The 27,157-nt window shown below is 43.0% G+C and overlaps 1 protein-coding gene across 5 annotated transcripts in view; it reads left to right on the top strand.

Moving 5' to 3' along the window:
• The window catches only part of Tbl1xr1 (TBL1X receptor 1), a 141,578-nt gene that overhangs the window by 44,243 nt on the left and 70,178 nt on the right, over positions 1–27,157 (top strand). For all 5 annotated transcript variants that reach the window (XM_045161335.1, XM_004652330.2, XM_045161332.1 and 2 more), the window contains one exon: positions 15,311–15,377. The gene's annotated coding sequence lies outside the window, so the exon portion shown is untranslated. The remainder of the gene's footprint in view (positions 1–15,310; positions 15,378–27,157) is intronic.

Genomic DNA, 27,157 nt, shown 5'->3' with positions numbered 1-27,157 from the left:
GGCTTCCAGCCTCTGCAAACGAACTCCAGATGCGTGCGCCCCCTTGTGCATCTGGCTAACGTGGGACCTGGGGAACTGAGCCTCGAACCGGGGTCCTTAGGCTTCACAGGCAAGCACTTAACTGCTAAGCCATCTCTCCAGCCCGGCCTTCAAACTTTTAAGAGTATTGTATTTCCCATGAAAAATGGATTTTTTTTCTTTGAAGTGATTAAAATTTTTTTACTTTATATTATATATGCATATAATATGTTTTTATCATGTTCATCATGTCACCTTCACTTGCCCCTCCCCCTCATGCTGAACCCCTTCTTTCCAACCAGTTCCCCTTCTACTTTGGTGGGTTTTTTTGGTGACCCACTTTAGTTTAATTAGGGTTATTTGTATGGCATGGGAGGGAAGGCTTTTACTGAAGCATGGGCAGCTAACCCGTGACTGAAGAAAATGTCTCCCCCTCTCCAGCAACCATTTTGTCACCAGCTCTTGAGGGAGGGACAAGCCTTGTGAGCCCTTCCCCCAACCATAGTTGACAGACAGTCTTGTGCAGGTCGTGGAGCACTGAGTGCAGTGGCTGTGTCACGTCTGAAAGCCACATTCCGCTACAGCACTCTTACCCTCTCTGCCTCTTACAAGCTTTCTGCCTCTTCCATGATGGTCCCTCAGTGGAAGTAATATATGTGTTTCTAGAAAATTATTTATTCATTTACAAGCAGAGAGAGAGAGAGAAAATGAACCCCATGTGCATGTGCTACTTGGTGTGTGTCTGGTTTGCGTTGGTCCTGGGGAACTGAACCCAGTTTGTTAGACTTTACAGGCATCAGCTTTAACTGCTGAGTCATCTCTCCAGCCCCAGAAGGAAATTTTCTTCCTTCCTTCCTTCCTTCCTTCCTTCCTTCCTTCCTTCCTTCCTTCCTTCCTTCCTCCCTCCCTCCCTCCCTCCCGGTGTGGCTAACCTAATGAAATCCTGTGTTTAAGTCAAAAGAAAAAAAGGGCTGCAGATATAGTTCAGTGGTAGAGTGCTTGCCTAGTATGTGTGAGGCCTTGAGTATTCAATTCCTAGTGCTTTTAAAAAAAAAAAAAAAGAGGAAGACGTTCAGCCATTAAAGCCTGCTGCCTGGGTTCAGTTCCTAAGCCACCATGTATGCTGCATACAATGAGTGGTGCCAACACCTGGTACTCCTTTGTTGTGGTAGGAGGCTTTGGTATGCTCACACATGCTCATGTACACACATATAAATAACATTTAAATGAAAAGATAAAATGTCATTATTAGTGTGATGTGAGTTCTGAAGTTAAGAGGGTGGCTGGAATGTGAACCATGTGTGAACTAGAACTGGGGCTGGTTTCTGGAGCAGGTAGACTGCACAGGAAGATATATTGACATCTCATATAAGATTTCTCAATGAAAGGCTTGGCTTAAAAATGTTAATTAGGGGCCTGGGGAGACAGTTTAGCAGTAAGGTTCTTGCCGGTCAAGCCAAAGGACCCAGGTTCAGTTCCCCAGTACCCATGTAAAGCCAGTTGCACAAGCATCTACAGTTCATTTATAGTGGCTGGATGTCCTGGAGTGTCCATTCTCTCTCTCTGATAAATATTTAAAAATATCAGGAATTTTCTTGATTTTTTCTTTTGTAATTTTTTTCTTTGAGGTAGGATCTTTTTGTATCCTGGGTTGACCTGGAACTCACTTTATTAGTCCTAAGCTGGCCTCAAACTCACAGCGATCCCCCACCTCTTGTCTCCTGAGTTGCTGTCTTTTTTTTTTTCCTTCAAGGTAAAGTCTTACTCTTACACCAGGTTGACCTGGAATTCACTGTGTAGTCTCAGGCTGGCCTTGATTTTACAGCAATCCTCCTACGTCAGGCTCCCCAAGTGATGAGATTAAAGGTGTGTGTGTGTCACCACCCTGGCTCTTTGTTGTTGTTGTTAAAATAAATACTTCTGAAAAAGTATTTTGTGGGTACTTTATAAGTTTTTTTTTTTTTTTTTTTTGAGGTAGGGTCTCACTATATAGCCCAGGCTGACCTGGATATTCACTCACTGTGAAGTCTGAGGGAGGCCTAGAACACATGGTAATCCTCCTACCTCTGCTCCTGAGTGCTAGTATTAAAGGTGTATGCCACCATGCCAGGCAGTTTATAAGTTCTTTTTTTTTTTTTTAATTTTATTTATTTATTTATCTGACAGAGAAAGCAAGAGAAGGGGAGAGAATGGGTGCGCCAGGGCCTCCAGCCATTGCAGACCAACTCCAGATGCATACGCCCCCTTGTGCATCTGGTTAACATGGGTCCTGGGGAATTGAACCTGGGTCCTTTGGCTTTGCAGGCAAACTACTTAACCACTAAGCCATCCCTCCAGCCCTATAAGTTCTTTTTAAAATGCAGTGTGTATACAGCTAGCATCTTTATTTTTGTGTGTGAAATTCTGCTATTTGCTTTCCATTTTGCCATTAGTATGCTGTGATTACAGAAGCCCAGCTCAGCTCACCTCACAGCTTTTTATGTAGAAATGGAAGTTGGGTTCTATAGCTTGAGTAGCAAGTACTGTATCCACTGAGTCATCTCTGGCGCTGCCGCCTCCTCCTCTCTTCGTGTTTGCACTGGAACAGGTCTTCAGATGTGCTTGGCTAGTTCTACCTCCTATATCATTAGCTCCAACATGTTTCTTGAGTCTTCCTCAGCCATTCTTTATGACATTGAGGATTATGAAAACTTACTTTGTGTGTGGTTTAACATAAATATGGTATCCCTTAACAGAAGGCACAGGTTTTAATAGAAAGAATTCTGGACAAGAAACAAGTCAAGAATCTTGTTTGTAGTTGTGTTTTGATTTGATTTTTCCAGATGGGGACTCTCCCTAGCCCAGGCTGACCTGGAAATGACTATGTAGTCTCAGGCTGGCCTTGAACTCGCAGTGATCCTCCCACATTTGGGGATTAAAGGCGTATGCCACCACACCCAGCAAATTCTAGTTTTGGGGAGAGAATTTAGTATTCCCTCAAGGGGCTTAGGTTTTAGTGGCCACACTCTTTGAAGTGGCGGTTACGTCTCATTGCATGAATGTGAAGCAAATGGTGTAGTGTTATGAAGGTAGAGCTGTTGGTGTACTTTGGCAGGTAAGTTCCTGCCTTTTCAAGGTGCTTTTGGAAATAAACAAGGTAACCCATGCAAAGTGCAGAGATGTTGGCTATGTCAACTAGAAGAGAGGAGACAGCATGAAGTAGACTGGCAAGGTGTTTTAGTGGAGAGCTAGAACTTGGCATGTGTGGAGAATATACTGGAGAAATTAAAGAATGGGTGGAGATAGTCAAAATAGAATGAAAATAATTGTGGAGTCAATTAGAAGAACTTAAGTCAGCTTCTGACATTAGTTAATTGCATGACTTTGGTTAATTATTTAACTATTCCTAGGCTTTGTGTGCAAGGATTTAGTCATTACCATCACTGTTTGCAGAGGCCCCGGGGAGGGCAGCTTCAGGGGGTAGAACAGCTAAGTCTTCGTGATGAGGGCATGCTCTAGGTAGCAGCGAGAAAGGGACAGCCCGAAAAAATTGGACTCTGAGACACCGGAGGCACCGGCTTAGAGGGATGAGACATTAAGGTGGTCCGTTCTGTGAGTTATAAGCCTGTTCTGGGCTCCATGAAATTTGATGCAGCTGACAGCAAGGTGTCCTCCTTGAAGGAGGGAAGGCTGACTGGAGGTCACTGCTGAGGCCTAGGCTGTGCACGTGTTTGTGTCCTGTGGTTGGTTCTCAGCATGCTCTGTGGGTATGGAAAGTAGTCACAGAGGTGTGGACTCGGTGAGCCATGCAACTGGAAGACCATGTCGCCCAGGCCTGCGCGCAGTGAGTAGCTCTGTCACGTCACAGCGGTTTTCACCATTCGACACTCTCACAGCAACCATTCTTTATTTTATTTTATTTTATTTTTTTGGTTTTTCGAGGTAGGGTCTCACTCTGGTCCAGGCTGACCTGGAATTAACTCTGTAGTCTCAGGGTGGCCTTGAACTCACGGCGATCCTCCTACCTCTGCCTCCCAAGTGCTGGGATTAAAGGCGTGCACCACCACGCCCGGCTTATACAGCAACCATTCTTGATAGAGTTAGGTTTTAGTGATCGCACTCTTTGAAGTGGCTGTAGCTTCGCTTCCCTAATCATTGATTGTGGAATCATTGACTGTCTACAGACTGGGCTTGGTGGCGCACGCCTTTAAGCCCAGCATTCGGTAGTCCAAAGGAGGAGTACCGCTGAGAAGTGGCTTCAACGCCACACTGAGACCACATAGTGAATTCCAGGAGTGGTGGTTTGATTCAGGTGTCCCCCATAAACTAAAATGTTCTGAATGCTAGGTTCCCAGCTGGTGGATATTTGGGAATTAAAGCCTCCTGGTGGGAGTGTATTGTTGGGGGCAGGCTTATGGGTGTTATAGCCAGTTTTTCCTTGCCAGTGTATGGTACACCCTCCTGTTGCTATTGTCCACCTTATGTTGGTCAGGGGGTGATGTCCCCCCTCTGCTCATGCCATTGTTTTCCCCTGCCATCGTGGGGATTCCACTCAAGAATGTAAGCCAAAATAAACCTCTTTTTCCCCACAAGCTGCTTTTAGTTGGGTGATTTCTACCAGCAATGTGAACCAGACTGCAACACCGGGTCAGCTTGGGCTGGGGGAGACCCTGCAGTGAGGTGGGGGGCAGGTCTTGAACTCCCAGTTATGTAGGAATCTAACCATTCATTGGGGAATGAGAGATGGGCCACCTTATGTTGAAGGAGTTTCTGGGAACAGACTTTATTTAGAATAGAGTGGGAAGATAGGCACATGGAATTGCTTTGGTTTCTTTTGTGTTAAAACTTGATTATTAGCCAGGCACACCAGCTCATCCTGTAACCTTAGTACTCAGGAGGCTGAGGCAGCCAGAATTGTCAGGAGAACCAACCAGATAACTAAACCAAAGCCAACTTGATTATCTCTCTAGGTTCTACTTTGGCTAAGCTATTTTACTTCAATAGTTATCTCAAGTTACTACTCTGTGTTTATAACTAATGCAACCAAATCGTCACTGTGCTAAAGTTAAAGTTACAGGACCTCTTCATTTTATAAAAGTTCGGCTTGGGGAACTGAAAACTTAGACTCCTGCATATGCTGTAATATATGCATTTTATTTGTCCTCCATTAGAACACAGACTTCAGGTTTTCTTTGCCTTGGTGTTCTTAGTGCAGACACAAAGTAGGGCAAGTAGTAGTAGGCACATGATAACTAACAACAGTGAGGAAATGGCGGCGCCCCACAAAACAGCATGCAGTACATCACAGATGGATTCCCTCAAAGGCTTCCTGATGATTTTCTTCTCCCCCTGTCTCGCCCTTCCTCTGTGAGTTTAATATTGGACAGGAAAAGGGTTTGACAGGCCACATTTTATTTCTGTCTAAGAATCTAGTTGTGTCTTTTGATGAAAGTACCATGACAAAGTTCTTTATTATGTGATTTTGGGTCATTAGACCTTTCTCTTTCCCCTTCTCTCCTTTTTGTCTCGGCCTTAGGAATGGCAGGTCACCCACCTCTCCTGCTTCTTAAGTAAACTTTCAATAGATGCTGAGGAATGTCTCAGATTTTGAAGAGACAAGTGGCTTCAAAAGAATGAATTCTAGGGCTGGAGAGATGGCTTAGTGGTTAAGCGCTTGCCTGTGAAGCCTAAGGACCCCGGTTCGAGGCTCAGTTCCCCAGGTCCCACGTTAGCCAGATGTACAAGGGGGCACACGCGTCTGGAGTTCGTTTGCAGAGGCTGGAAGCCCTGGCGCTCCCATTCTCTCTCTCTCCCTCTATCTGTCTTTCTCTCTGTGTCTGTCGCTCTCAAATAAATAAATAAATAAAAAATATTTAAAAAAATAAAATAAAAAAGTGTTGTATTTTAAAAAAATGAATTCTAGAAGCATCTGTAGTGGCCTGGGATGGACTTGAATTCCTCAGAGTAGGAGGTAGGGCAGTTATTGCTCTCCCATCCTACATGTAAGCCCCGAGTTTGACTGGACATGGTGTGCAGATGATGATGTGAGGATAAGAAAGCAAGCCGCAGTTCACACTCTGTCAAGCATGTAAAAGGCCGTTGTTCCTGGTCCTGTGGTTCCATAGTGCTTCCTACCTTGCATAGCCCTGGGAAACTGCACATGGATGGGTCAGAGTGGCCAGTGGCTCTTGAATGGCCATTTCACCCATTCTGCTTTTACTCCTGTTTCTTTGGCTTGTGTAAGAAGTAGCCACTTTTGCCTTATATGGATCTCCCTATCAGTCTTATGCAAATGAAGTAGAATTTAGCTAAGTTCCAAGTGGGGCGTCCTGTTTTATTTCCTTTGAGGAAGAGTCACTGTCTTGACCAAGTTCAAAGGTTTTCACCCTGTGGACAGAGATGTTTGCTGGTAGCATTGATAGTAATGCATGTTAAACCTTCCAAGGTAGCAGACACCTGGAAGAGCTGTGTGCTCACTGTCCTCAAGGCCTTGAAGTGAGTGCAAATCTGTGAGGAGCTTCCAGTTAATGTTTTAAAGCTATTTTGATGACACATCCAGATGCTGCACTAGTCACAAACTATTCCAAGTGACCATCGATTGGGCTGGAGGGATGGGTTAGTGGTTAAGACGTTTGCCTGCAAAGCCAAAGGACCCAGGTTCAATTCCCCAGGTGACCATCAGGGTCAGAACAGGTCTGGAGATACGTTCAGTGGTTAAGAGAGCTTCCTGCACAATCATGAGGGCCTGAGACTATATGAGTTCAAATTTCCAGTACCCTCTTGAACAGGTGGGCGTGGCCATGCATATCTTTAACCCCAGTCCGGGAGAGGAAGCAGTTGCAGAGAATCTTTGGGTTCTGTTTATTAACATAATTGGAAAACTGTAAAGGAAACAAATGAAAGGGCCCAACATTAAAGGAATGTGGAAAGGCACTTAGCTTGTTTGGTACAAACAAAATACTCAGGTAATGAGAAGGAGGTGCAGGAAGTTAAGTGTCCTTCTGTCTGGTGGCCATTAGAAACTGGGCAGACTTGCAAGTGGATATCCAGGTTCTTGTCTAAGCACCTGAGGGCATCCATACTTGGCTTATTTATAACCTGTGTCAGCCTGCCAGCAAGGTGAGAATGGGTTTCCTGTCTGTCTGCCTTAGTCTGTTGGGGCCAGAAGTCCCTGGTGAAGGAAGACCTGCTTGTTCTCAGGCTGTGTGTACCCAGTAGTCTGTTAGCTTCCCACCATTCTGAATGGCAGAGCCTCAAGGAGGGTCTTCAGGGACCTCAAAGCACCTTACCTAATGCTAGAGAACATTCTTTGGGCCCCCCAGCTGTTGTGACTTGAAGTCATGAACAGTACCAGATTTAAACTAAACATCCTAAAGAGCGAAACCTGGGGAATGTCTTTAAATGATAATGGTTATATTTATTTCTATTAGGAGCCCTGGAGGGCATAATGCTTTAGGATGCCTAGGCTGGTTGCATCAATAGAACATTTCATGGTTTAAGAATAAATGGTAATAGTTGTTTTCTACCTTTATTTTTATTTTATTTAAAAAAAACTTTATTTATTGAGAGAGAAAGAGGCAGAGAGAGGGAGAGAGAAAATGGGTGCTCCAGGGCCTCTAGCCACTGCAAATGAACTCCAGATGCATGTGCCTCCATCTTATGTTGGTCCTGGAGAATTGAACCAGGGTCCTTTGGCTCTGTAGGCAAACACCTTAATTGCTAAGCCATCTCTCAGCCCAATTTTCTACATTTAGCACATCAATTGTACTCCCAACTTTCTGAATTTCAGATAAAGTTTGTGTTAGTAGCATCTATCTTAATATTCCTAAAATAGATTTTGTGAGGGAGTATAAAAATATCCAGTAATTTTATTGTCATTGAACAGTTTTATTGCCATTGATTTTTTTTTTTTTTTAATGGTACCTGTGGAGGTGGAATGGCCATTTAACTAGTAACCCTTCTTCTCATTCTCTCCAGGTTATGAAGCTGCATGCAGCTTCTGTCAGGTGAAATGCCTTCCCGTGAAGGGACATGAACAGGCACCTGGGGGTGTCTGCAGTGCTCAGAAAGCTTAGGTTGGGTGTGGGTGACCTCACAACTAGCCAGAAGACACAGCATTTCCCAAGGTGAAGTGGCCCCTAGAAAAACCATGTCAGGGGCTTGGGGCTGGACGAACTGTGAAGCACTGAAGGTGAAAGCTGTATTTCCAGTGGTGTGACAGCAGATGCGGAGTACGTGATGAGTTAAATTTACACACAGTGATTTGAAATACTTTGAAGTTTGTCTGGGAGTGTGGAAAACGATGTCCATTGGCTTCAAGTATAGCACTATTTTAAGCAAACTGAGAGTTAGAAAGGTGGCTTTTTATTTTGATTTTTTCCCCCATTTGTTGTACTATGATTGCCTTGGTTGCAAGTGGCTGCTCCTGGAGGAGGCGTGCTCCCGAGAAGTGACGGCGGCGGTCTGCCCTCCTGCTTGCATGTTGCTGGCGAAATTCTACATGGCAAGGGAGGGCCAGGAACTCTGGGTGCGCTGCTGCCCGGAATAAGCCAGGGATGGCTCTAGCTTCCATGCCCTTGTCATTAGTGACTGGCTGAGCAGTGCCCCACCAAGAAACCACTGTCGCCTTTTCTCCTTATGAATTTAAAAAAAAAAAAAAAAAAAAGCTAAATTCCCAGCTGCCAAGTGGGTGGGGTTTAGTTTTAAATTTTGGAATGTTGCCTAGTGAATACAGCAGGGGCAGTGAGGAGGTGGGGGGTGCTCACAGAACAAAAGTGACCAGGAAGGGTTCTGCAGCACTTAAACTTACCAAGTTAAAGGATTTTCATAGTGAAGATGCACTGTGTGGGCATGCGAACTGGGAACGCCACAAGCTCTTTTTTAAAAAATATTAAAATATATATATATATTTGACACAGAGAAAGACAATGTGAATATGAATATGAATGGGTGCGCCAGGGCCTCCAGCCACTGCAAATGAACTCCAGACGCGTGCGCCCCTTGTACCATCTGGCTAACGTGGGTTCTGAGGAATTGAACCTGGCTTCTTTGCCTTTGCAGGCAAGCGCCTTAACCGCTAAGCCATCCCTCCAGCCCTAATATGTGTTTGTTTTTTGAAACAAGGTCTCATGTATCCCAGACTGACCTCACACTCATTATGTAGCTGAAGATGATGTAGAGCTAGTCCTCCTGCCTCAGCGTCCAGAGTGCTGGGTTATAGGCATCATCATACCCAGCTACTAAGTTTAACTTACTATACACTTGAAATCACTAGGTGTGGGTTTGAGGTGAAGACTAAGATGGATAACTTTTTGTCCATCTTGTAATGGGGGAGGAAAGAAGAGGGCAGGGAGAGAGCAGTGGGGGAAGGAGTAAAATGGGATGTGGCTGCGGAGATGATTCAGTGGGAGAAAGGCTCTCACTTGCATACCCAGAGTGATCCCAAAAGTGATGTAATCTTGTTTGTGCCCTTTCTCCTTCCGTCTTTCCCTTCCTCTGCCTCCCCACTCTCTGTAAATAAATAAAAATATTTTTAAAAGGCAAGATGAGTGGTAATAAGGCATGTACTTTGAGCTAGAGAGCCAGGGAGAAGGATTTTTGGGAAACAGGAGAAAAATTGCCCTGCAAAGGATGTTGTTTGGGTAACGTGCAGAGGTGTGGGCTGGGAGTGGAGGCAGCCTTCCCTCCTCTTAGTCAGAGGAGTCAGTCATCATTTACTGTACCTGAAGGCAGTCCCAAAGTCCAGAGGGTAAAGGAGAGAGAGCACTGAGACTCACACACATTACTTTAAAACACTCTTGCTGTAGTTGAGTTTGTGACTTTGTCTTTGATTGTATTCTTTACTCGGGGGGAAAATCAGTTTTAAAATATTGATAGTTCTTTGTGATACAAGTTTGAGATCCTGCAATATCCTGCCACCAGTGGAAAGGGCTCCACTGAAGCAGTGGACTGATGCTGTGATGGCAGGGTGGGCTTCTGTTCTTATGTAGGCAGTAACTTTGAGAACGGATTATGGTCAGAAAACTAAGGGCACTGCGTTCCACAGTGGATCCACTTTCCCCAGGTCACTTGAGTAACAGATAACATGAAAACACAGATGGTCAGGGCCGCCACTAGAGCGGAACTCAGCTCACTTTCCGTAAGCCATGCTGGCAGCCAGTGCTCCTTCCCTTCTTGTGCTGCTCACCTTCTGCTGTGTGCAGTGTCCTTCACGTGTGCATGTGCACATGCACATGCATGTCCTTCACGTGAGGCAGGTACACAATACTGCCTGTGCCAGAGGTTTTCTGTGTGCACAGCGGGTTTTTAGAGCTACTTTGTTACTGACGGAGTCTGTTCATTTTTTTTTTTAATTTTTATTAGCATTTTCCATGATTATAAAAAAAATACCCCGTGGCAATTCCCTCCCCCCTCCACTTTCCCCTTTGAAATTCCATTCTCCATCATATTACCTCCCCATCACAATCACTGTACTTACATATATGCAATATCAACCTATTAAGTACCCTCCTCCCTTCCTTTCTCTTCCCTTTATGTCTCCTTTTTAACTTATTGGCCTCTGCTATTAAGTATTTTCCTTCTCACACAGAAGCTCAATCACCTGTAGCTAGGATCCACATATGAGAGAGAACAAGTGGCGCTTGGCTTTCTGGGCCTGGGTTACCTCACTTAGTATAATCCTTTCCAGAACCATCCATTTTTCTGCAAATTTCATAACATTTTTCTTTACTGCTGAGTAGAACTGCACTGTATAAATGTGCCACATCTTCATTATCCACTCATCAGTTGAGGGACATCTAGGCTGGTTCCATTTCCCTCTATTATAAATTGAGCAGCAATAAACATGGTTGAGCACGTACTTCTAAGGAAATGAGATGATTCCTTCGGATATATGCCTAGGAGTGCTATAGCTGGGTCATATGGTAGATCAATCTTTAGCTGTTTTAGAAACCTCCACACTGATTTCCACAATGGCTGGACTAGATTGCATTCCCACCAGCAGTGTAGAAGGGTTCCTCTTTTTCCACATCCTCGCCAACATTTATGATCATTTGTTTTCATGATGGTGGCCAATCTGACAGGAGTGAGATGGAATCTCAGTGTTTTATTTATTTATTTGAGAGCGACAGAGAAAGAAGCAGAGAGAGAGAGGTGGGGGGAGCGAGGGAGGGGGAGGGAGGGAATGAGAATGGGCGTGCCAGGGCTTCCAGCCACTGTAGACAAATTCCTTGTGCATCTGGCTAACGTGAGTCCTGGGGAATCGAGCCTCGAACCGGGGTCCTTAGGCTTCACAGGCAAGCACTTAACCACTAAGCCGTCTTTCCAGCCCCCCTCAATGTTTTAATCTGCATTTCCCTGATGGCTAGTGACGTAGAACATTTTTTAGATGCTTATATGCCATTCGTATTTCTTCCTTTGAGAATGCTCTATTTAGCTCCATAGCCCATTTTTTTTATTAGCTTGTTTGATTCCTTATTATTTAATTTTTTGAGTTCTTTGTATATCCTAGATATTAATCCTCTATCAGACATATAGCTGGTGAAGATTTTTTTCCCATTCTGTAGGTTGCCTCTTTGCTTTTTTCACTGTGTCCTTTACAGTGCAAAAGCTTTGAAATTTCATCAGGTCCCAGTGATTAATCTGTGGTTTTATTGCCTGAGCAATTGGGGTTGTATTCAGAAAGTCTTTGCCAAGACCAATATGTTGAAGGGTTTCCCCTATCATTTTGTTTTTTAAAGTAGATCAGTTGAGGAAAGTTCAGTGGATACTGATTTTCAATTATATCCTTTTTAAAAATTGTTCCTTTTGGGATTAAACTCTATAATCATGTGATTGGTGAGCAATTCATCTTGAATTTTGTGACATTTTCCAAACCCTATGAGTTAATTTTATTAATGTCCCCTCTCCACTTTTGTTTCTGTACTGGAGATTGAACCCAGCACCTTGTGCACAAAGAGCTGCCTTCCAGTCTGTTTGATAATATAATCTTAAAGCACACTCAATCCTGGTAAGGTTGAATTTTTCCTCTCAATTCTTCAGATGAATTTCCCAAATTCACCATAAAATTAAAATTCATGTTTACCTTACTCCTTTGTATAACATTTTGGATTTTAAAAAATTGTTTCTGACAATTGGATTTTAGATAAAATTATGTTTCTACCTTATCTTTCCTAATGTTTGTACTTTGACCTAAGGAAGAGGCCCATACTATACACTGGTTCTCAGAGGAGTCAGGAAGTAAATGAGTATACCGCTAGAGATTGCGCATGACTTACTGTTTTGTCATTTTGCAGAATTTTCACAACTAATCCTCCTAATTGTGTGTAGGTGAGCAGATCTTAGAAGATGTCTGCTTAGTCCAGCATAAGAAGGGCTGTTCTAAGATTAATACCTTTTTCATCTTAGATAAAATGTTGGCATAGTTTATAGAAGCAGCTATTTGGTGACTGAAAGAAACCAAGCCCACAGACAAGACATTGTTCCCGAGAGAATGAGTGGGCTTTGCTTACATAGCACACGGTGCTCTTTAGCAGGTACATCATATGTTCTTGAGGGGGTTTTTTGTTTGTTTGTTTGTTTTTGTTTTTGTTTTTTGAGGTAGATCTCACTCTAGCCCAGGCCAACCTGCAATTTGCTATGTAGTTTCAGGGTGGCCTAGAGCTTAACGGCTATCCTACCTCTGCTGCCTGAGTGCTGTAATTAAAGGTGTGTGCTTATCACGTCTGGTGATTTTGATTTTTGATGACTCAAATAGTTTTTTTAAAATTATGTTAATTTACTTGAGAGCAATAAAGAGGGAGAGAATGGGCACATCAGGGCCTTTGGCCATTGCATACGAACTTCAGACACATGTGCCACCTTGTGCATCTGGCTTATGTGGGTCCTGGGGAAGCCACCTTGGGTTCAGGTTAATAGGCAAGTGCTTTAACCACTAAACCATATCTCCAGCCTGACTCAAATAGTTTAATGTATGTTGTCATGATTTTAAATGCACCTTTAGTTTTCTATATCGCTTTGTAAAGAATGTGTGTATGTCTTAAATTATAAACTGTTTCAGATGACTTGCTTTATGAAATGCAGTGCATAGGATTGGATAGAAGAGTTGACTCAAGAAATCTAAACTCAGAATGACCTGAATGTGTTTGTAGAAATGCATGTCGTGCATGTGGACATGTCTGTTGCCAATCTGTATAGAATGAAATGTTTATTTAACCATTGCAATATGTAGTGAGTCTGCTCTGTGCATTCACCTTGGGGAGTCCTGTTGGAAAGGGAAAGTGAAGTAAAGAACTAAAGATAGGTCACCGAGGAAAGATAGGGGAAACATGACCCATTAGCCTCAGTGGTCAATGCCATGAAAGGAGTGCAGCAGGCAAGGTCTGGATCTGGGTTAGTATTTTCCAAAGCATACGCATGTGGTGTGCAAGTGCATATAGGTGGGCGTGGTATCAGCTGGGCTAGAGGGCCATTGTTAGCTATGGGTGATCATGTACTCTGAAGCTTCATTTCTGATGTTGACAACAGGGTTCATGCCTGGTGGCAGTCATCCATGTGTTTGGAGGGAGGGACCACACAGGGCAACAGTGACACTGCACCTGCTCATTCCACTTCCTGGGCTTGTTGCATCCTTCAGGTTACTGCTACAAGCTTTCATTCTACTTAGCTTTATGTAATTTGTGAATTATATTGTCTTGTTTTAACTGACTCTTACATAGAGATTCTTGCAAGGAAACCACAGAATGAAGAAACACAGTGATATTATTTAGAAACTACTAAAGTGAACCTTGTGCCTGCTGTGATCTCACTATTTTACAAGGTGCCTCAAAATTAGGGATTATCAGAGAGGGACTGTGACACAGACATGCCTGCTTATTACTTAATCTGATGAAACTGTGTGGTATCATACTGTTTAGCGATGAGCAGCATTATCCAAAAGATATGTGAAAGGATTGGAATGTCATAAACAAAAACACTTGTAAATACTGTCTTTTGGTTTTACTTCTATAGTATGTATTTATTCAGTTTGGTTTTTTGGGGTAGGGTCTCCCCCTGTAGGCTGACCTGGAATTCACTGTGTAGTCTCAGGGTGGCCTCAAACTCACAGTGATCCTCCGACCTCTGCCTTCTGTGTGCTGGGATTAAAGGCCTGTGCCACCACACCCAGCCCTAGTATGTATTTTAAAATGAATGCACTTTAGCAACACATTGTTTATCAATAAGTAGAAAGCATGCATGGCAAGAAGTTTTTCCTGGTAAGAGTGCTGTGCTGAATTTTACGTAACAAGGTGTCTGATAGAGCTCTAGGTCAAAAATTGATGTAAGCTTCAGTTAAATAAATGTGTTTAGGGCAAAGAACCCTGAGGGAAATAGGTTGCAGCAGGTGTGCTTTGTGAGGTGCAGTGGCAGATGGCAGTAGATCACTTCCTCCAGTGTGCTGGGAGAAATCTGGCTCCCTTCCTCAGCATGTGTGGTGCTGGTAGGATGTTGTGTGCCTGACATAGCCACCTTTAATGTCCCAAATCACTTTCTTTCCTGGTTCTTCCTGCATGAACTGCCAGTAGCATAGGAGCCCAAGAGCTAGTTAGTGTGGCCATGGAGAAAACAGGGGGAGGGTTGTGAACAAGCAGGGATTTAAAAATCTTGTCTTAATTGGGGTTTCGCCTAGTCATTTTTTTATTGTTTGCTTACTTTGCCTCTGTAGGAGGCGAGCCACCCACGTGCCATAGTGGCCTTGTCTGGACCTCACTGTGCTTCTTCTCCATTCTAGCTTTGGTGAGGGCTCCTTTGTGGTCATGGCCTTCAAAACGAACTTTCATAGTTCCACAAGTTTCATGGAGTGTAACGTAGCACTGTGATTTAACAGTTGAGAAGGGTGGAGGTACAAAGTGAGCCTATGAAGTGTGAACTCTGAAGAGATTAAAGTTTAACAAGTTCTGATCGAAATTGTTTCAAAATCAGCAATCCATTTCTCATGAATTAAACTATGGAATGCAAGCTAGCCTTGTAGCTCACTATCACATCTGAAGACAGGCTGTTGAACACTAATGCAGCACTGTTTGGGAGCTGGGTTGAACTGAGCTGGGCTGGGGAGCACCTTGGTCATGGCGCCTCTGCTGTTCACAGGGTCTAGGAATGCTCCCCAGGTGTATCACAGGTAGACACTCAGGTTGTTGCTATTACACATGGTGGCAATGACTTAGGAAGTTTCCTTGGTGAGGTCACTAAATACACAAATGAAAGGAATATTGTGAACACATAAAGTTGGAAAAACTGAATTTGAGAACACTGAGTACTTTGTTTTCCTTTTCCTCAGCATCAGCAATTTGGGGTTGGCGGCTGGACGTTGAGTTCCACATCCTCCTATCAATGCACTGCCAATGGTAAGACTGCCTTCCTGTCAGCATCCTTGTAGCCGGGCTTAATTAAGAGTCTTTGAGAACTTTAACACTTCTCAATTATTTGACAAAATACATGTTTCTAAATAAGTGTCTGGTTTTAAAAAGTAATTAAAGTTTTAAGTATTCAGTAAAACAAGCCCCTCTTTGAAAGTTTCATTTTCTGTGGTTTTTATGGTGATTAGTATGAATAGTCATGGCCTTGGCTTTTGTCAGATGAACTATATTTGTGAGTAGCATTTTCTTACCAAAAACCTAAATAGTGGGCTGGAGAAATGGCTTAGCAGGTAAGGCACTTGCCTGCAAACCTTTAAGGATCCAGGTTCGATTCCCTGTGCCCACGGAAACCAGATGCACATGGTGGTACATGTGTCTGGAGTTTGTTTGCAGTGGCTAGAGGCCCTGCCATGCCCATTCATCCTCTCTTTCTCAAATAAATAAAAATATAATATATTTAAAAAATTGAAATAGCTCTTCTGAGTTTGTCCATCATTTTTAGTACATTTGGGGCACAGTGCTCATCCTAATATTGTTAGTTAATGTAGGGTTAGGTGTGTAAGGTTCTCCACCTTGGGTTAATGAATGTCCTTAGGGGGGAGCCTTTCTTACCTGTAGACAGACCTTTAGAAGCCCTTCATTGGAGTACCTCAGTGTCCACGCTGTCGGAGCCTGGCCTGGTTTCATCTGAGGAACAAGGACTCTTGCTTGGCATGTTTGATAACTTGTAAAATTTAGATGATGGAATTGGATTGAATTTCTAAGACTTACTCTAATTGTAGGCCAAACAATCTCATCAACTAGAGTCCACATGATTTTCTATTACACAATGTAACTGTGTGTTTTGAGATCAATCAGTATCAGAGAATAAATTTTGTCCTGGTGTTGAAACTGAACTCCAGACTTTGCACGTGCTGCCATTAAATGAGCACATGCCAGCCCCCCCTTACGTGTATGCCAAAGTAATTAAGCAGTAGTTTCTTCCGTGAAGAACATGTAGTACATTGCAAAACTTTGTTGTTGTTGTTGTTTTTTTTGGGGGGAGGGGTGTTTCGAGGTAGGGTTTCACTCTAGCCCAGGATGACCTGGAATTCACTATGTAGTCTCAGGGTGACATTGAATTTATGGTGATCCTCCTACCTCTGCCTCCCCAGTTCTGGGATTAAAGGCATGTGCCACCACGCCTGGCGTTTGTTTTTTTTTTTTTTCTTTTTATTTAATCAGATTTTAAGTTTGAACATTAAACCAACAAGATGTAGGAACTCTGACCTATAGAATTTGGGAAAAAAATGGTAGACATATCAGCCCGAAATAAAAACATATTTGAAGTTTAGCAGGAAGAGCACGAGTCAGCGAGGGCCTGCGAGCTTGGTGGAGCGGTGGCTCGTGCTGGAGACTCGGTGTTGGTCCGGTAAGCGGGCTGCTTTAAAGAGCGCCACTGTGGTCTTCTGAATTCTTCAGGCTGGTAGTTAAAACAGGCTGTTTTACTTTCTCCCCTCCCCTGTCTCTTTGCTGCCTTCCCTTCTCCTTTCTTCCTCTGCATTCTCCTCTCCCCCACCAGTTGGTAAGAGAGGGTGGATTCAGAAACCAGCACAAGAGATGACTGAGTTTCATTATTTAGGAACAGCTCCATTCGTTCTTTAGCCATTGTTCGGTCCATTCTGTAGAGCATTGCTATGAGGAGTGTCTGCTGTTCTTTCTGCTTGAAAGTTTTTCCGTCATTGGAGTCTTCCTTGTGGTCCTCCTTTCCCTGTAGCCAGCAGAGAGAGGCCTGCTTGGCACCCAGCTCATGAGAGTGGTTTCATTTAGCTGCCACAGGTAGTCTTACTTCAGTTTGAAAACAGTTTACCAACTGTACATCAAACCACTTCAAACACTTAAACCCCCATTAAAAAAAAAACAAATACATTAGCCAATTTTGTTGACAATCTCTGAGATTACGTATGTCACCATTATAAAAGTCTAAGGCTACTGTTCATCATACATGTTCTTCATATGTACTGGTTAGTGTTAGATAAAGAGGGCCAAAAGGCAAAATAATAAAACTCGATCAAAAACTGCACAGTCTAGCTGAGGACCCTGAAACTTCGTACATATTGCACACTAATGTCCTAATAAATGTAGGCACGGTCTAGAATGGTGGCTTTCGTAGGGAACCTCAAATAGACCTCCATGTTCCTAGTTGAACATCCAGACTTTCTGAATTTCTGCTTGCTGAGATTTCTGTTGTTGACCATCAACTGTGGCCTAAAAATACTAAATCATAAATTCTAGAAATAAGGCATTACCTACTCTTAACTTGCATGCTTTTGGGAAGAGCATAGTAAGATTGACTAGTTCTCTTCTGTCCTGCCTGGGGTGTGTCCAGAGTGTCCATACTATACTATGCCATTGGCTTCCCAGTCACTTAGTAATCAGGTTATCAGACGAAGTATGAACAGTCTCAAAGGGTATGTGTGCAAGTCATTCTTATTTGACTTAATGATGGCCTCCAAGGAGGCTAATGGTGCTAGGGAGCATCACTGCAGGGGATGCAGGGAAAGTATGGTGCATGTTGGCTTGGTACAAAGATGAGGAGGAACATCTGACATCTGGTCTAATGGTGGTCACCGTGGTCAGTATTGCCCTCCCACTCTCCCACACTCCCCACCCCCCACCTGCCCTCAGTCCTGTCCTTAGCATAAGCCCAGGAGCAGTTGTGGTACCTGTTTGTCCTCATTGTTCCCTGATGTCCATTCATGAGCTAAACTCTCGTTGCTCACAGCTATACACACATAGCTAACTCTCAGGTTGTGACTCTAATGACCATGATTTACAGCTGCTTTCTACATGTATTGGTTCATACTCCTCTCAGGAATTTTCTCATTGAATGAGGAAGATTTATTGGCTAACAGGCTGTTATTATTTTGACTTTTTATTTTCATTTCAAGCATGTATCAAGAAAATACAAGTTCACCTCTGCTGAGGCATCAGTCGCCAGTCTCCCACTCCTGCCTCGTCCTTGATTTCTGGGAGGTTGTTAGCACACCACACAGTTTTATTCATAAGCGTGTCAGCATTAAAAGACCCACACTACTACATAACCACAGTGCCATCATCATACTTTAAAGATGACAATTTTCATTTGAGAAGGATTCTAAATACACGTTAATATTCATATTCAGAACCACATAATAAAGCTTACCATCTTCACCATTGTAAGTGCTGACTAAGCAGTGGTAGTGCATTCACACTGCAGAGCAGATTTCTACAAATTCATCTAACATTTCTCCACTTTCAGTAGCCCCTGGTAATAGCCTCCTTTACTTTCTGCTCCTGGAATTTGACTAGGTAGTTCATGTAAGTAACATTGCAACAACACTATTTGTCTCTAATCATCATGTTTCATTTATCATGTATGGTGTCCTGAAGTACACCATGTCGGAGCATTATTTCTCTTTTAAAGGTTGAATAATATTACATTGCATGCACACAGCATATTTTCTCTCTCTGTGTATTGATGTATGTATGTATGTATGTATGTATGTATACATACATACATACATACATACATACATACATACATTGGAGATAGGGTCTCACTGTAGCTTAGGCTGAACAGGAACTTTGTAGTTTCAGGTTGACCTCGACTTCACAGTGATCCTCCTACCTCTGCCTACTGAGTGCTGGATTAACGACATTCCTCAGCATGTCAGTTGGGTGGATATTATTATTGCTTCTACCTTTTGGTTCTCACGTAACTGTCCCTTTGAGATCCTGACTGCAGTTGTAAAGAAGTTCTGTTCAGAACTTTACAGAAGTAAAGTTTGAGTTACGATTTTCAGATGATATGGTAATTTTACTTTTTTGAGAAACTTGTAATGTCCATATAGCTGAACCATGTTGCCTCCCCCCCACCTAATATCATAAGGGATTGGGTTTCTTGTCTCAGATAGCATTTTCACTGTCTACTGTTGTTTTAAATTATCTATTCACACACACACAGGCATGCATAGAAAGAAACAGTGGGAAAGTTATGGATGCACCAAGACCTCTTGCCATTGCAGATGAGCTCCATATGCATGCATCTTTTTATGCATTTGGCTTTGTTGTGGTTGCTGGGGAATCAAACCCAGGCTGCCAGGCTTTGCAAGAAAGCCCCTTGAACCACTGAGCTTCCTTCCAGACCACTGTTAGAGTCAGAATGTCTCCTAGGCTCTAGGTCTATTCTTAGAGGCATTAATCTTTGAGCATGATCATTGTTGGCCATGGTCTCTGTGAACCTGTTATTTGTGAGTCTGGACAAAATGTTTATTATAGATGAAGGTCTTCTAGACTGGAATGTTTGTAAAGATACTCAGTTACCCTCGCCCAGGTCTGTACAGGAAAAGCACACTAAGTGCCTGGCATCTTGCTACCAGTCACTGAGTTCCTCCCTAGATTCCTGGAAGGTGGGAGTTTTTAAAGTGACACAGAGCTTGTGGATTTGGACATATGACATTTTTATTGTTTAGTGGTTTTATTGTTATTGATGTCAGATTGTCTTGGATGAAGGTGCCTTTTCAGGTTGACTTCCAAGTTTTTTTTTTGAAGTACCTCCAGTAGGCCTTCCCAGTGCCCTTGCTGTCTGCTTCCTTCTCTGGCACTCAGATCAGCTCTGCCCCAGAAATCCTGACTGTTTAGTTACAGGAAGGACAGAGCCTTAGTCTGCTTCTGATTGGGACACAATGTGAGTGTTGTTTGTCTACACCTGTATGCACATGCCTGTGGAGGCCAGAGCTTGTGAGAGTCTTCTTACTCAGTAGCTTTCATTTTATTTTTGAGACAGGGTCTTTTGATCAACCAAAGTCACTGATTTGGCTAGCCTGGCTAGCCCTTGAGCCCAGGCGTCCTTTTGATTTTGCCTCCCTTGGGATAACAGGTACGTGCTGGCATTCCTGGGTTTTCCCATGAATGCCAGGGATGTGAACTCAGATCCCTATGCTTTTGCAGGAAGCACTTTACTGAGCTGTCTTCCTGGCCGTAGAATTTTATTTTTAAAATGTCGCTGCTTTTTCTCATGATGAAAAAAAGAAACAAACCTCTTAATCATATTCACACAAGTTTGCTTCTTTTATATATTTACACATGAAATGAAATATGTAATATAAATTAGAAAATGTTTTAAAACTATAATGGAAATAAAATACCAGCATATTAAATATCAGTAATGGGGGCTGGAGAGATGGCTTAGCAGTTAAGGCACATGCCTGAGCAGCCAAAGGACCCAGGTTTGATTCTCAAGGTCCCATGTAAGCCAGATGCACATGGTGGCGCATGCACCTGAAGCTCATTTGCAGTGGCAAGAGGCCCTGGCGCGCCCATTCTCATATACTCTGTCTTTCTCTCCCTCTCTCTGTCTCAACTACATAAATAATAAAATCTTTAAAAATTTCAATAATCACATTATCACATTAATGTTAGTTATAATTGCTGTATTAGTACTTATATGTTAATAATATAAATAGTACATGTAACCATATAATTATGATTAATAAGTTAACCATATATATGCCTAGTATTTAATTATAATTTATAAGAAATAGATATAATATAAAATGTAATTATATAATAAAATGGCACACAGTTAAGCATATGAAACAATATTGATGATTTTGAGATAGAATCTTAGGCTATATCCCAGGCTGGCCCTGATTTACAATTTTCCTTCCTTAGCTTTCTGAAGGCTGGTATTCCAACAGCATGTCAGTTCCCCTGGCTATGCACGTATACATACATTTCCATATATGTATGTACAGTTAAACAAGTATCACCAAAACCATTACTGAAAATAGATATTTAATGTTCCCCTTCTGCCTTGTTTCACTGAAATTGTTACCATTATGCTTCGTGTCCTGTCCGTCCATCCCCCCCTCCCCCCCCCCCCCGCCCCGAGGTAGAGCCTCTCTCTAGCCCAGGCTGACCTGGAATTCACTATGTAGTCTCAAGGTGGCCTTGAACTCACACAAATCCTCCTACCTCTGCCTCCCGAGTGCTGGGATTAAAGGTGTGTGCCACTATGCCTGGCTTAGTGTTAGGTTTTTGTGGTGGTTTGATTCAGGTGTCCCCCATAACTTTGGTGTTCTGAATGCTAGGTTCCCACATGATGGAGATTTGGGAATTAAGCAGTGTATTGTTGGGGACAGTCTTATGGGTGTTATAGCCAGTATCCCCTTGCCAGTGTTTGGCACATTCTTCTGTTCCTGTTGTCCACTTGATGTTGGCCAGGAGGTGATGTCCACCGTCTGCTCATATCATCGTTTTCCCCTGCCATCATGGAGCTTCCCCCTTGAGTCTGTAAGCCAAAATAAATCTTTTCTTTTTTTCCCAAAAGCTTCTCTTGGTCAAGTGATTCTGCCAGCAATGCGACCTGACTGCAGCAGTTTTAAAGGTCCCCTCTCCCCAGTCTTGAGAGAGAAGGCCCCACTATATAGCTGAGACAGGCTTGAATTGACTGAAATCTTACTGTGTAGCTCAGGATGACCTTGAATTCACTGTGTAGTCCAGCCTCGCCTCACATTGGTATGGCTTTTTGTGCCTCAGCCTCCCAAGTCTGGCATTGTAGACATAAGCCACCCTGCTCAGCTTGGTTCACAGTGTTTAGAGTAAGTTCTCTTGCATGTGACCTTACCCTTCAGCTTGTTAAGTAGTTGGTTCCATTTGCTTTGCTTTTAGAATTTAGAATTTTTAATTTTAAAAAGTTTAATTTTTTTTTTAACAATACTGCTCCAAAATGTGTCGCTCTGGGGCTGGAAAGCTTACTTAGTGGTTAAGGTGCTTGCCTGAAAAGCCAAAGGACCATGGTTTAATTCTCTAGGACCCATGTAAGCCAGATGCACAAGGTGGTACATGTATCTGGAGTTTGCTGTGGCTAAAGGCCTTGACATGTCCATTCTCTCAAATAAATAGAAAAGCAAGCAAGTAAATAAATTAATAAAGTATGCCACTCTGTTAGCAGTCACCCCAGTAACTGATAAACTACTTGGTGTGATTCTTTGAAATTTTTGATGTCTTTCACCAAGAATTTGAAAAGAAAAGTGTTTCTGAGCTGGCCGTGGTGGCACATGCCTTTAATCCCAGCACCTGGGAGGGAGGCAGAAGTAAGAGGATCTCAGTGAGTTCGAGGCCACCTTGAGATAACATAGGTCAGCCTGGAGTAGAGTGAGACCCTACCTTGAAAAACCACAAAGAAAAAAAAAAATAAAGAAATGTGTGTTTTTTAAAAGTAGCAGCAATTTGTCTTGTTCATTGTAAAAATGCAAGCAGAGGTATGTATATGGATAGCATTTTTGAGATCACTTCTAACTCTGGATGAGAAACTGTGCCACTGACCTGGCTTCTGTCTTGCCTGTCTCTCTCTCTCTCTCTCTGAAGTGTTCCAGACAGACTGTCCATGCACAGGAGAGGAAAGACAGATGGAGCAAGTTCCAGTGTGGGTGTAGAGGAAGTGAGAAGTGAAAGATACAGAGGCAAGCACAAGGCGCTTTAATGAAGAGTGTCCTGTGTGGGCAATTTGCGCTCAGCTTGTGAAGCCCCAGGTGTGGTGGAGGATGTTCAAGGCTGCCGGGCTGTTTTCCCATCAGCACTACTTACTGTCGGTGTTAAGCTGCGGGGAGATTGCTGCCCTGCGACTGTGCCACCCTGGTGGCAGTCATCCAGTAGTAAACTGCTTGGTGTGGTTCTTTGATATCTTTCACCAAGAAGTTAATTATACTAGAAGAGTCGATAGAGTAAGTTATAACGTGTTCAGGCCATGGGTAACACCCCTAGGAGCTGTGGCTGAAGAGGTAGTTTTCCCTCACCCCCCCACAAGGGGCCATGATCCCTTTCACTGCCTGCTTCTCCACTGTCACATCTGTGCACTGATCTGTCCTGTTCATGGTAAGGAGGAGGTTCACTGCCATTCGTCGTGTTTTATCATTCCCTGTCATGTGATTTTGAAGTGTTAATGGGGGCTGAATGTCCTGTCCTTGTGACCAGTCCTGTGATAAGTATTCATCCTGATTGTACGCCTGTGGAGAGCTGAATTTTCAAGTCTACAGTGAGGTTGCTAGAGTTTAACATTTTCTTTAAGTTTTTAAACAAGTGGTAAACACAAACAAAATGTGGGACATACAGAAATGGAGTTGTATTTAATGATTTCCTGTGTTTATGCTGTTTAGATTGTTAGGGGTGTGAGGATAAATTAATTGAATTTGAAACAGAACCTGAGACATTGTGTCACATTAGATACTTTCACTTCATATTAAATGCAGTGGAACTTGGGATAAATGAATGATGGGAGTAATTTTAAAACTGTTTGGGCTTTGAATACTTTGGGCATTTCTAAGTTCTTTGCCTAGGCAGTGTTCATTCTCCCAGGACTAAAATATTGCTCAGTTCTTAGCTCAGCCCAGACAGTGAGAACAAAGATGGGTACATGAACAGTTAGTGGAGTCACAGTTGAGGAAGAGATGTTTTATTGTTGAAATGTTTATTTATTTTTTGAAATTTCTCTTATTCTCCACACTGTACCTGTCAGGTGAGTCCCACTAGCTTCTGATCATTTAAGACTGGGTTGACTGTGTTAAACCCAGCCAACTGACCATGCAATTTGAAGCTGACAGCTTTTCCTTCATAGGTACCTTGAAGCCCCTGGAGACCATTTTTCCACTCCTCCTCCCTACCTTCTTATTCATTGATCTTCCCTTTGCCTACTAGTGCATTGTTTAACTTTCTTGCTCAAAAGAGAAATTAAGACACTCACATTAGTGTTTAAATTAAAGGACTTTGATGCCGCTCTTATTACCTGGATTTCACTTTGGCTTCTCCTCAGCTTCTGTCCTTGGGATTTCAGTTGAATTCAGGTGAAATATATAGAGCCTAGCGTGGAGGATAGGTGTAGTTGAGTACACAGAGCAGTGCTCTCAAGAGCAAGAATGGACGATGGCTGAAGGAGCCATTGCAGGGAGACACTGTCAGCAGGTTGAGAGTGACCAGAGGAGCCACTGAGCCAACCCACGCATTTAGGCAGGCTTTATACTAATGTGAAGTCCTCGGATGACTTTGCTGATGGTCTTTTTCCTGTTCAGGTTTTTGACTGGTCCGTTCTTTTGACCAGTAACCACGCAATTGAGCAGTTTAGAAATAGCTTGTCTTAAATGAAATAAAAAACAAGTGAATTTATGAAGATAGCTGTGATTTACCTGGGGACACTGCCTGCCTAATGCACAGGCTGCAGCAAAGCCTACTCGCTCTTTCTCCTGCTGTCTAACCTGTAGCTGTCCTTTCACATGGGAGTTTAGTTGTAGTTAATTAATTATTCGTGTGTGTGTGTGTGTACCTACATCAGAAGCGTCTGTGCTACAAGCTTCAGGGTCCCTTGCTGCTGTCCATGAACACCAGACTAGCTGTGCCGGCCAGCTTGCGTCCCACCGGCTTGTGAAGCTGAACGTCAGGGCAGCAGGCTTGCGAGGCAGCCACTTCACTGCTGAACCGGCTCGCAGCCGCTCCTCTTCTCGTTCACGGAGGGGCAGATGTGAAGGCTTCTCTCTCCTGTCACGTGGTATTGTGGGGGCCACTGTGGTATTTCCCCCTTTCTTTTCTCATTGTGTATTTTACTATGCACACCAAAGGTAAGGTCTGAGGGTGATTCTCAAAGATAAATTCAAGCCAGCCTACACAATATCCTGACGTGATATTGTTAGAAAGCAGCACTGGACCTTCTTTCTACTCACCATCTCATAAAACCCTCAACTTTCCTTTTTGGAAAAGATAGATGGTCTTTACCCCGCTTTCCCAAGCTTGATGTGAATAAAAGTGTCTCCTCCATTTTCTGCCATTTCTTGGAAATGGTGGTGTTAGGCCAGAGGCCTGCAGTTGCAGCTCCAGCTTTTCCAGCCTGCTGGTGGTCTGGGAGAAACCAGCTTCTGCCACCAGCACCAGCAGCGTCTACCAGCCACTCCTGGCCAGCCGGGGCGGTTTGAAAGACTCTGCATCGAAGTGAAGTTTAGATCATTTGAAACAAGCTAAAGATGCAGCTCAGCGAAGGGCACCCTGCTGGGTTCAATGCTGTGAGGCCTCCAGGCCTTTCCGTGAGGGCCCTGCTCACTCTTCAGGGATTGGTGCTTTCTTCTGGATTTTACGATTGTATTTTCTAGTTCTGTGAAGAGTATCTTTGAAATTGTGACCAGAGTTACATTAGTTCTGTAATATTGAATTACTTTTGGTAGTACAGTAATTTTCACAACATTAATTCTTCAGTCCACAAGTATGGGGGGGGGCTTCTCATGTTCTACAAGTTCCTTGTATGGAAGGGTCTTTCCCTTCTTGCTCAGGATTATCCCAGGGTGGTTTTGGTTTTTGATTTGTGGATGGGATTGTTTCCTAGATTTCTTTCCAGCATGTTTGCTGTTGATTTCTGTCTCAATGTTTATTTTGTATCCTGCCACTCTGGTTCTAAGAGTTTCTTAATAAGGATAATTTGATGTCCTCCTTTACTATTTTGTATCTGTTTTGTTTCTCATGTCTTACTGCTCTAGCTAAGGTTTCCAGCACCATACTGAATAAAAGTGGAGAAAGTGAACCCTTTTGTCTTATTTCTGATTTTAGTGGAAGGCACTGCCTTGAACCTTTCCCGATTTAGTTAATGTTGGCTCTGGGCTCGTCATACATTGTCTTTAATACACTATGGTGAGTTAGTTCCTTCCATTCCTGGTTTTGTCAAGGCCTTTATCATGAATGATAATGAATTTTGCCAAAAGCCTTTTCTGCATCTATTGAAATAACCACATGATTTTCTATCCTTTAGTTGATTCATATGATATATTACACTTATTTATGTGTATTAAATCAGCCCTGAATCTGAAATGAAATGAACTTGATCACAGTGAAGGATCTTTTTGATGTGTTCTTGAATTCTGTTTGCAGGTATTTTATTGAAGATTTTTTTTGTATGTTCATATCTTGTCTATATCCAGTTTTGGTTTCAAGGTGATATTGGCTTCATAAAAGGGGTTTGGTAGCTTTTCTTTTCTTTCTTTCTTTTTTTTTTTTTTTTTTGATTTTTTGAGGTAGGGTCTCACTCTGGCCCGGGCTAACCTGGAATTAGTCTCAGGGTGAACTCAAACTCACATGACAATCCTCCTACCTCTGCCTCCTGAGTACTGGGATTAAAGGCGTGTGTCACCATGCCCAGCTAGCATTCCTTTCTTTTCTCTCCTTTCTCTTCCTCTCTCTCCCCTTCTTCCCCGCTCTTCTTCTCTTCTTTCTCTCTCTCTTCATCTTCCCCCACCCCCTCAGTAGTTTGGGAAAGATGGGTGTAAGTGCTTCTTTGAAGATGCAGTAGAATTTAGCAGTGAATCCATCTGGACCTGGACTCTTTTTCTGGCGCGTGGGGGAGGGGGTGGTTGTTAAGTACTTTAATCTCGTGGATTGCTGAGGCTGTTTTAAGTTGCATATATCTTCTGGTTTTAATTTGTTAGCTCATATAGTTCTAGGACTTTATCCATTTCTTCTATATCCTCCCTCCCCTTTTTTTTTTTCAGTGTGCTCCCTAATGATTCTGTACGTACATTGGAATCTGTACTCGCCTGCTTTCCTGTCACTGACTTTTCTTGTGTCCTCGTTCTCCTTTTGTCAGTTTGTGTGGGGCTTGTCGTTCTGTCTCCACTGCAGTGCTCTCTTCCCTGACCTGCATTACTTCTTCTCTCTACCAGTTCTGTGTTTGGATCGCTTTGTTTTTCTAGGACTTGTAGGTTATTTGTTTGAGA

This window comes from Jaculus jaculus, chromosome 11 (genome assembly GCF_020740685.1).
Source record: "Jaculus jaculus isolate mJacJac1 chromosome 11, mJacJac1.mat.Y.cur, whole genome shotgun sequence".
NCBI lineage: Eukaryota > Metazoa > Chordata > Mammalia > Rodentia > Dipodidae > Jaculus > Jaculus jaculus.
Note: the sequence above shows the minus strand (reverse complement) of the source record. Positions and strands in the feature narration are given on the sequence as shown.